Here is an 11,543-nt window from a genome sequence, read left to right on the forward strand (position 1 = left end):
GGATTACTGTAGTACTGAATGATTTACCTTGGAAATGAACTGGGATCATTCTGTCATTTTTGAGATTGCACACCCAAGTACTGCATTTTGGATGCTTTGCTGACTATGAGGTCTACTCCATTTCTTCTAAGGGATTCTTGCCCACAGTAGGAGATATAATGGTCGTCTGACTTAAATTTGCCCATTCCTGTCCATTTTCGTTCACTGATTCCTAAAATGTCTATGTTCACTCTTGCCATCTCCTGTTTGACCACTTCCAGTTTACCTTGACTCATGGACCTAGCGTTTCATTCTTTAACTTTACATGAATGCAGTTATAGTTTGCAGTCTTTTGCCTCCTTCACTCAGTGTTTTTAAGTTTCATCTATATTGTGCCATGTATCAGGTTCATTCTTTTTGTATTCCATTGTATGAATACACCACAATTTGTTGTTGATGGACGCTTAGGTTACTTCCAGTTCTTGTAATGGATAAAGTTGCTATGGACATTTTTTACATGTCCCCCCCCCTTTTTTTTTTTTGGACATATATTCCCATTTCTTTTGGGTAAATACCTGAGAATAGGAGTCATAGAGTCATAGAGTAGGAATTGACATGCAGTTTTCCAGAGAAATATTATCATTTTATATTCTGAATCACATGTTTCAGTTCCTTCCCATGTTCACCAACTGCTTCTAGCAGGGGCAGAATGATAACCTCATTGTAGTTTAATTTGCATTTCTCTTATGAATAATGATACTGAGCAGTGTTTCATGTGCTTATTAGCTAATCATATATCTTCTTTTGTGAAGTTTCTATTCAATCTTTTTCCCATTTTAGTTGGGTTGATTGTCTTCTTAATATTGATTTGTAGGATTCCTTTATATTTACTGAACTCCAGTGCTTTGCCTGATATATGTGTTGCAAGTATTGCTGCTCAGCCAATGCTTATCTTTTATTTTTCTCTATGGTGTCTTTTAAAAAGCAGAGTTTTAAATTTTTGTTAAGTCCTATTTATCCATTTTATTCCAGAATACTTATAGCATTAGCCATTGTTTGAGTCTATGATTTATCTCAAAATAACGTTAGTGAATGATACAAGGTAATAATCAAGGTTAATTATTTTTCATGCATTTATCTAGTTGTCCCAAAACCAGTTGTTGAAAAAAATTTCCTTTCTTCACTAACATGCTTAATACCTTTGTTAAAAATCTATTGACCATAAAAAGTGAGTCTGTTTCTGAATTTTATTCTGTTCCATTGATTTTTTTGTCCTTGTACTAATATCACTGTGTTCATTACCATAGCTATATAGTAAGTCTCAAAATCACGTACTGTAAGTCCTTCAATCTTGTTTCTTATTTTCAATATTGTTTTGTTTAAAATATAGATTCTTATATTTCAAAATAAATTTTAGAAACATCTTGGTGGTATCCACCTTCCCCTTAAAAAAAAAAAAAAAAAGCCCACTGCTATTTTAAGTGAGGTTGCACTGAATCTCTAGATCAATTTCAGAGAATTTGGATCTTAACCATCCATAAAAATGGTATAATCTTCCATTTATTTAAGTTTCTTGAAATTTCTTCTAGAAATATTTTAGCCTACCATGTAGAAGTTGTGCACACTTTTATTAAATTTATTCATAAGTATGACATGGTTTTGATACTATTATAAAGCACACTATTTTAAAGTTCCACTTTCCAAATGTTTGTTGCTAGCATATGGAAACACCAATATTTCTACTGCTCTAGATTTATCATACAAAACATTTTAAATATTTGAAAAGCAAATCAATAAGTTTAACTATGAGAAATGTATATCAAGTATAGTTTACTTATTCATAAAATTGATTTTTCAGAATTTATTTCCCAGTAATTACTTCATCTATTGATAGTCTTTTCATCCAAGCTAAAACTATTAAGGGGGAAGTAAGAGGTAACACCAGAAATAAAAACTCAAAATATTTAACTAAATGCTTCAGTTTCTATGTTCTCTGCCCTAGGCTTATCAACCAAGCCTTAATCTAGTAAATTTTAATTTAATTTTTTAATCTAGTAGTTAATCCATGTTCAAATTCATGCTAGAAGTTAAAAAATAAAGTATTTTAAGCTAGTTTATAAAATATATTTGTGAGACATAAAAGTTGATCAATTAATCTAATTTCTATGATAGAAAATTTATATATCGCCTCTTCAACATCTTTCTAATTTTATAACTATCTCCTGTTCCTTCTCAAATCTCTGAAGTCCCTACATATCTCTGTATTTTTTCCTTTACTTCCTAATATCCTTATTATTCTTTACTTCTCCCTATACACTGATTTTCTTACTTCTGTCTTAAAGGTAACTAGATTTTACTTTTCTTGAATGAATGTTCATGAGAGGGGCTTCCTCCAACCCCTACCATCTTTTTCTCTTGGCTAAACTCCTTGAATGTCTTTATCAGGCCCTCACTAAACAGACTCTCATATCAGCTCATGCCTGGAACTTAGAAGGGGTTCACTTTATTTCATACATGTGAAATAAGTCTGAGTTCTATTCTAAACTTTCCTTAAATTCCCTAATTAACATCTCCATAATTAATTTCAATAATTGTTTTCCAATCTCAACACCTGTTGAACATTTTTGGTATGTTTGGGACCATTGGTCTCTCTCTCCTTGACATGGTCATCTTGTGTTTGCTTCAATTGCTTCTGTGCCACCTTGTTCTATTCCTTATATTCCTCCAACTCACTTTTATTGATCTTCTAGTTGTTTTCCTTTACCTTCATTTCTCAAGAGTTCATACAATTTCCAGTTTAAATTAGTTTTATGGGTCAGACCTTCTACTATATCTCAGAGTACCCATGTTAATGCAAAAGAGACAGATTTTCTAGAAAGTTCTATAGATGTCTAGATTGTGAATATAAGCCACTTTTGTTCAAGTCTGAAAGATTTTTACCTTCCTTAGACTGAGTCAGGTGTGTAAACTGTGTACAGAAGTCCTTTGAATGGCTCCCAATTCTATATTTCTAGCTAGGATACCAGGCCTGGATTACCTGTAAAGGGTTCCTATGAATACTCTAAGGTTATATGGAATTTAACACATCAAGTCAAAATTTGTTCCTTCTATCAAATGTATTTTTCTTTCTAATTCTGATATTGTAGTAATTTATCAATGACCAAGCTGTTCTGACACATACTTAACTTTCTAACTTGTGGTTTCAAAGACCAGCACACTAAGACAAGACTCTACAATCTGATGATTTCACTATTCCAGTGGTCTCTAGTTATAGGTGTTTATTTTTAAATGACTACTTTATGACTTTTCATTGCTCTCCACATAAGATTGACTGAAAGTCTACAAAACTTTTCATGATCTGGCCCTCACCTCCCTTCCCAAATCTTCATATAATCAGCGTCCCTGATATCTCATAAATCTGCATCATCCCTTGACAGTTATCATTACAATAATCAAATAGATATTTATAAAATGATATCAGTATCATTTTAAAAATTGAAAGAGTCTGGTTAAATATAGCTTCCAAACTCACATTCATTTGAAAATATAAGGATTGTATCAACTTATTCAGTCTTTATGCCCAGAGCCTTGTGTAGCACCTTGCACACAATAGGCAACATGAATTAGTGAAAGAATAATGTACATATCATAATAGTATAATTTTTTAAATTGAAAGAGCCTGGTTAAATATAGCCTATATCTACAAAGCCAAGAATAATGAAGTGCAAACTCTGCCGTATAAACAGAAGATGAAGTAACCATTAATCATTCCCACAATTTTCAGAGGTCTTAACTCCTCCAAGAACAACATCAGTCATTGCTACTGGCCCAGACTTCATATTTCAGTATCTCACAAGGGAAAAAGTGCCTAGCACTTACCATTTGACATTAGCATTTAACTAATCCATCTAGCTTTATTAATGAGAGCTAGCACTGACACAAACAGCTGGAAGAAAGAAAGAGCTGTTTAAAAGTAAAACATAATTTTTGTTCATCTGTTTAATATTTTAAAGGGGGGCATGGCAGAAAGGCAAATGGAAATACACATGAACAAAATACACAGTAGTTTAACTGTGCATACTGATGGAAAAGGAAATAAGTGGTCATTTATTTATTACTTGTTAAGTGTGTGAAACATGAATGCCAGTTAAAACTCCCCTAGCCCAGTCCAGTCAGGCCTCCGCCAAATCATTTTCTCTTCCTTCTTTGGCCTACAAAACTCCTTATATACAACTTTACTACTTACTGAATAACCATATACTAATGTCTCTGTGCCTGAGCTTATTCATTTGTAAAAGTGGGGATAATACTGATCCTTACCTGGTTGCACCTAAGATATTTAATCATAGTGCTTATTACATAACAATTAATCAACACCTGCTAACTCATTATTAGTAGTATAGAATATTTATGGATGGATATTTGATCAATTTCCTTGGCATCAAATTCCAGTGTCAGTCAGCAGTTCTATCAGTTCTTTCTCCAATTAACCGAAACATTTTTATCTACAATCTAAACTCATCAGAACCATTCCTAAAGGCATTATTTAGACCCACTCACACCAGTCATTGCCCTCTGTTAAGGTCTTTGTTCAGTAGGCTATCCAATTACCTGGCCTTTTGCCTGGCCCACAGTTTGCATCTTGGCTTTATGGGGTTACCATTTTTAAGCTCCCTACTTTTGCAACGCTCTATATGTTGCTCATCCTTCAAATATGGATGGCCAACCTAAGCATGTCATCAGAACAACAAATATTTCTTCCCTTATACTGCTTTCCCATAAAATGCAATTGACCTACCTCCCAAATCACTGTGGGATGTAAATTCTGTATTTACATCTTTTATCATAGTTATTTCCATATTTCCTTTTTTGACCATTTTTTCCCCAAAACATAGACTAATCAGCTGTTTTGTAACAGAATTAAGGAATTTTTCCCTCTGTAAAGAGACTTAGAAGCACATTCTAGCACATCCAGAAGGAGAATATCCAAGAGGAAACAATATCTGTCTTTCCTCCTGATAAAAGCATATCACCCATCCATACGGAACATGGCAGACTCATTACCCCAGGCCTATCAAGATGACATGTCAACTTCAGCTGGCTTCTTCCATGGCAATTACTCATCTGGTCCCACTCTATAGTACAAGACCTTCCAAAATAAGGAACATGAAACGATTCTAGTATTGAAGAGACATATGGCAATACCAAGAACCCCCCTAGAAATACCAAGAACTTTACTAGGATATGGTTCAGTGGGAATGTTATTGGACAGCAGTTCCTCAGAACTTACTCTCTGCCCACAAAAACTGAAACTCAAGTTTTCTGGAGGTAAATTCAAAATGGAAGCTTGGGGAAAATTAGAAATCCCTTCTTGTCTAGAACTCTTTAAACAGAACACAGCTACCCAGAGAATATGGCAATAACGACTCTAATGTCTAGGTGGAATTGACCAGACCCTTGTTTGCTCTTTTATTCTCTAACTTTCCAATTCTGATCCTCCTTGAATTCTTGTTTTAGCTCCTCATTTTAGAAGCCTTATAGCGGAAATCCATTTCGGACGCATTCTTTTAGCCAGATCCTTAGCAATATTTCATGGTTCTGACCTAGTTTTTCCCCCAGGATTTAAATGCTAAGGATGACAAGGACTGTTTCTGCTTTTCTCCCCAAGTTTTGCAGGACCCGGTATGAATCAAACAGACCCCAGTTATAACCTTAAATTCAATGTATAGGGATGAAGCTTTACTCCTGTAGATGGAATAGTATAAACAACTACATAAAAGTCATTATGCATGACATCAATATAAGTATTAAACCAAAACAGTTAAGACATATATTTTCCTACTTTCTTATATTAATCTTTGAAAGAGACTAATTATTGTTACCACCTAGCAACCAACTCTTTTCAAATTCAGTAGAGCTAAATTCTTACATGAAAGTGAAAGTGTTCGCCATTCAATTGTGTCCACTTCTTTGTGACCCCGTGGACGATAGGCCACCAGGCTCCTCTGTCTATGTAATTCTCCAGCATGAATATTGGAGTGGGTAGTCATTCTACAAGGGATCTTCCAAAACCAGGGATTGAACTTGGGTCTTCCACTTTGCAAGCAGAGTCTTTACTGTCTGAGCCAACAGGGAAGCCCAAAAATTCTTATATAATTGTGATTTAAAACCAAATACATACTTTTTAAAATGTTTTCTTCTGGATTTCCAGATCTATTTATAGCCCTCTTTTAATTTGTATAAAGAATGTATATAATTTACAGTCAGTTTTACAAGCCTTCTATGGGGAAAAACTCTCTCCACGCCATTTCTTGCCCCACCTAAGCAGTCAATTACAACTCTCTTTGATGATTCTTATGCTAGATATAAAATGTATTCTTTGTTTTTCAATTATAGGCGTTTTCTGTTAATCTAAAAATAATCAATAATTGTACCACTGTAAATAAAGTTTTACCTAACATAGTAATTAACACATAAGTTTTCACTTAGAAATTTTTCAAGTTGTTTCCATTGTATAATTGAGCCACATGTTATAATTTAGTATTTTCTCTCCTGTTGGATATTTAAGTTATTTCCAACTTAAAGGAGAGATAGACCTATGTAAAGTAGAAATTAAAATATAATCTTGATTTAGGAAGTCAGGAAGCAAGATGACATTTTCTCACAGAAGAATTTTCAAATGTGGAGTGAGAATTCTTTTGGAATTCTTGACAGATGGATACTTGCTTGAAGGGCTCCAGAGAACTGGAAGATTTACTAATGTGTCCTTAAGACCTAACACCCAGAGTGCCAGCTGGTTGGAAAATGTGACTCTTAATGTCTCTCTGGAAAAACAAAAGAAAAAACAACTAAAAAAGATAACCTGTTGTCAAGCAATACTTTAAATATGATCCAAATCAAAATGCTTATGGAATTTAAGGTTATCTTTTTCAGTAGGAACACTGTAGAAGGTGATGAGTCATTTAAAATAGGGCAATTCCTCCTCATTCAGAACAGAAAGAAAGCCATCCTAATGTTACCAGACAGCTGTCCTGTCTTGACAGCCAGAGTATGGATAGCCCACAGGAAGAGGAGATGAGTGATGATGAAGATGACAAGCACTGACATCACCACAAGTCTTGTTAAAGGTCAGAAAAGCTGGCCAAGAAGCCATGGCTTAAACAGCCATCAGATGGCAGGTTTCAAGTCCAGTCATTTTAATGATGTGGATATTTTACATCTCAAATTTTTAAGGAATAGTCATAAGTCCTGTCACACAATTGGTATCAGAATTATTTTTCAACTTATTAACTAAAAATTAAAATACACAGTGCTGTAAGTGTTCAATGGCATTAAACAAAGACTGTGGAAACAGTTTCACCAAAGTAAATACATGAACCATTTTAAGCCTCTACGCCTTTGCATATTCCATCTTGTCTACATAAAGTCCTCCTCCTCTCCCTTTACCTCTCTACCTTGTTGGCCAGTGAAGTACTTACCATTCAAGACCCAGGCTCCACTAGTCTCCTCTCCACAGATGGCTAGAAGCTGGTTCTTCTCTGTCCAGATGACAAAAGCTGTTCTACACCTACCTCAGGATAGGCTGCCCCATCACTTACTTGTATTTCCATTCCTCAGATGTCCTTGCTCATCCTTGTCTCAAGATTGCTGTCCTTCTCCCAACAATCTCCTCCCACATCCCTATATATTTCTGAGAGCCTTTCACCTTGAAGCTGGAGAAGACATAACACAGAGAGCTGTTACAGGAGGCTCAGTAGGATGTTCCTCTTGTCCACGAAGGGTACCACATTCTGAACTCAGAGAATCATCAAAGACTATGCCACCGACTTTACTGCAGGGACTCTTTAGAGGTATCAGTTCAAAACTGTGTCTTAATGCCAACCAAGACTCCAGATACAGCTCAAGACATTTTAAAAGGATGAACTAAGAGAGAGAACCTGCCTTTCTGAGTAATTCAGTGTTTTGTTTTGTTTGTTTTTTATCATCCAAACTGGGGATATCTCTACTTGTTTAAGCCAATTATTACACAGCGTGCCCCTTCTAGGATACAGGGAAAATACAACACTCAAGACATGTACATTAAAAAAATTATTTAAGACTAGAAAAAAAAATGACAGATGGAGAGTTTTCTCTAGCACTGAATTTAAAAAATTAGATTCTCCTACCACCCATTTTTTTCTCTTTTGCAAACTTACAATTTTTTAATAAATACACAAGAGTATCCTTTATAGCCTTACTTGTAAAAGCAAATATAAAGAAATCAGCATAAAAGAATATATTCCCACCACCTCAGCTGCACCCTTCCATAGTGATCTAAATGCAGGAGTCTCCTTCCCCTTCACAGTGCAAAGGAAGACTTCAGAAGCATCACTGATGATATAACTGGAAATATAAATGTACAATTTTATTTTCTTAATTTTGGTTCTCCTAAAAAAATCTTGAAACAAGAATTCAAATGCAAAAATTGTTTACTTGAGAGATGCAGAATGTATTGGAAAGGGAGAAGGGAAGTAAGAAAGGGAAGAGAGGCAATTGGAGGTTAATCTTTTCAAGAAATTCAATCAGTATAAAATATACGCCTAAGAATTTTCCCTGAGGGGCCAAGGAGCTGTAGTAATTTGTTGAAAGCTTCCTAGGGTCAGGGTTGTGGTAATATCTCAACATTATGCCTTGGGTGATACGAGGATGGCAAAGTGGATTCAGTAGGAAGAGATAAGGCCCTCAGGTGCCTGGTTGACTAGAGTTTTACTAAGGGTGTTACCCCATAATGGAACAGGAGTCCAACTCTCCACTATTCTGTCAGTGCTTCAGCTGCACCAAATAAGTACTTCTAATGTCTAATATTGGGCTTCCCTCATAGCTCAGTTGGTAAAGAATCTGCCTACAATGCAGGAGACCCCAGTTTGACTCCTGGGTTGGGAAGATCCCCTGGAGAAGGGAAAGGCTACCCACTCCAGTATTCTGGCCTAGAGAATTCCATGGACTGTATACATGGAGTTGCAAAGAGTCAGACACGACTGAGTGACTTTCACTTTCATTTCTTAATGTCTAATATTAATTTTTTAACATTAAAACCTTTAATATTCATTGCCTTTTTAAATTTCATTTGACCTCCTTCTACATATAAAACTTCAAAAAGGAAATTGAATCATGTATTCACGAGTTTTTGGAGGAGTCACACAGCTAGCAGATATTTGACTAATTATCTAAAACTCCTAACTTTCTTTTTTTTTTTTTTTTTTTTTTTGGTTTGACAAATGTTTATTGAGTATCAGGCACTCTTTTAAACATTTTTCTTTTTTTTTTTTTTTTTAAATTTTAAAATCTTTAATTCTTACATGCATTCCCAAACATGAACCCCCCTCCCACCTCCCTCCCCACAACATCTCTCTGGGTCATCCCCATGCACCAGCCCCAAGCATGCTGCATCCTGCGTCAGACATAGACTGGCGATTCAATTCACATGATAGTATACATGTTAGAATGTCATTCTCCCAAATCATCCCACCCTCTCCTCTCCCTCTGAGTCCAAAAGTCCGTTATACACATCTGTGTCTCTTTCCCTGTCTTGCATACAGGGTCGTCATTGCCATCTTCCTAAATTCCATATATATGTGTTAGTATACTGTATTGGTGTTTTTCTTTCTGGCTTACTTCACTCTGTATAATCGGCTCCAGTTTCATCCATCTCATCAGAACTGATTCAAATGAATTCTTTTTAACTGCTGAGTAATACTCCATTGTGTATATGTACCAAAGCTTTCTTATCCATTCATCTGCTGATGGACATCTAGGTTGTTTCCATGTCCTGGCTATTATAAACAGTGCTGCGATGAACATTGGGGTACATGTGTCTCTTTCAATTCTGGTTTCTCGGTGTGTATGCCCAGAAGTGGGATTGCTGGGTCATAAGGTAGTTCTATTTGCAATTTTTAAGGAATCTCCACACTGTTCTCCATAGTGGCTGTACTAGTTTGCATTCCCACCAACAGTGTAGGAGGGTTCCCTTTTCTCCACACCGTCTCCAGCATTTATTGCTTGCAGATTTTTGGATCGCAGCCATTCTGACTGGTGTGAAGTGGTACCTCATTGTGGTTTTGATTTGCATTTCTCTAATAATGAGTGATGTTGAGCATCTTTTCATGTGTTTGTTAGCCATCCGTATGTCTTCTTTGGAGAAATGTCTATTTAGTTCTTTGGCCCATTTTTTGATTGGGTCGTTTATTTTTCTGGAGTTGAGCTGCAGAAGTTGCTTGTATATTTTTGAGATTAGTTGTTTGTCAGTTGCTTCATTTGCTATGATTTTCTCCCATTCAGAAGGCTGTCTTTTCACCTTGCTTATATTTTCCTTTGTTGTGCAGAAGCTTTTAATTTTAATTAGATCCCATTTGTTTCTTTTTGCTTTTATTTCCAGAATTCTGGGAGGTGGATCATAGAGGATCCTGCTGTGATTTATGTCTGAGAGTGTTTTGCCTATGTTCTCCTCTAGGAGTAAAACTCCTAACTTTCAAATCAGTTCTCTTTACACCTGTGAACCTCCTGGGTCCTTCCTTGACATTCAATTTTAAATCAATATAAACATTGATAATTTTTAAATGCCAATATCAATATACTGCTCTTGCTTTGAATATGATATTGATTTTCTTGTCAAACTGGTGTTCATTTGATGATAGCCCTACTGAAACAATACACCTATACAATCTCATACATACAAGGATGAACCTGAAATCAACATGCTTAGATGATCTGTGTTCTAAGTCTCTTTGAAGTTTGAGTACCAAAAATATCCATTACATTCTCAGTGTGAGTTGAGAGACCTCTCTGGCAATATAAACAGTGATAAGCTCTTTTTACTCCCTATGTTTTCAGATAACCCTGTGGTGGAAAGAAATATTGTGAAACAGAGAAACACTATCTGTATTAAGGGCTGCACAATAGGAGTGAGCCCATTAGATGGTCTTTCTTCCAATCAGGCATATCTCTATATTCCTGAAAGGGAATATTTGGGAATGTAGAAAATGGGGGGAAGTCTAAAACATGACCCTGTTATAACCAATGAAATTTTTCCTTATGAATAGTAGCTTTCCCTTTCAGAGGACCAGCACAGAGGTTTTGAATAAAAAGCAGCTCATGCAGCTCAATATCAGAAAAACAAACAATCCAATAAAAAAAAATAGGCAGAAGACCTAAACAGAAACTTCTCCAAAGAAGACATACCTATTTCCAAAAAGCACATGAAAAATGTTCAATATCACTTATTATCAGAGCAATGAAAATCAAAACTACAATGTGGTATCACCTCATTCACACCAATCAAATGGCCATCATCAAAAATTCTACAACTAATAAATGCTGGAGAGGATGTGGAAAAAAGGGAACTCTTTTACACAGTTGGTGAGAATGCAAATTGGTACAGCCATTATGGAGAATAGTGTTGAAATGTTTTTAAAAATTAGGAATAAAACTACCATATGACACAAACAATACCACTACTGGGCATATACCCTGAAAAAACCATAGTTCCAAAAGACACATGTACCCCAATGTTCAATGTAGCATTATTT

The sequence above is a fragment of the Ovis aries genome, chromosome 1 (genome assembly GCF_016772045.2).
Source record: "Ovis aries strain OAR_USU_Benz2616 breed Rambouillet chromosome 1, ARS-UI_Ramb_v3.0, whole genome shotgun sequence".
Taxonomy (NCBI): domain Eukaryota; kingdom Metazoa; phylum Chordata; class Mammalia; order Artiodactyla; family Bovidae; genus Ovis; species Ovis aries.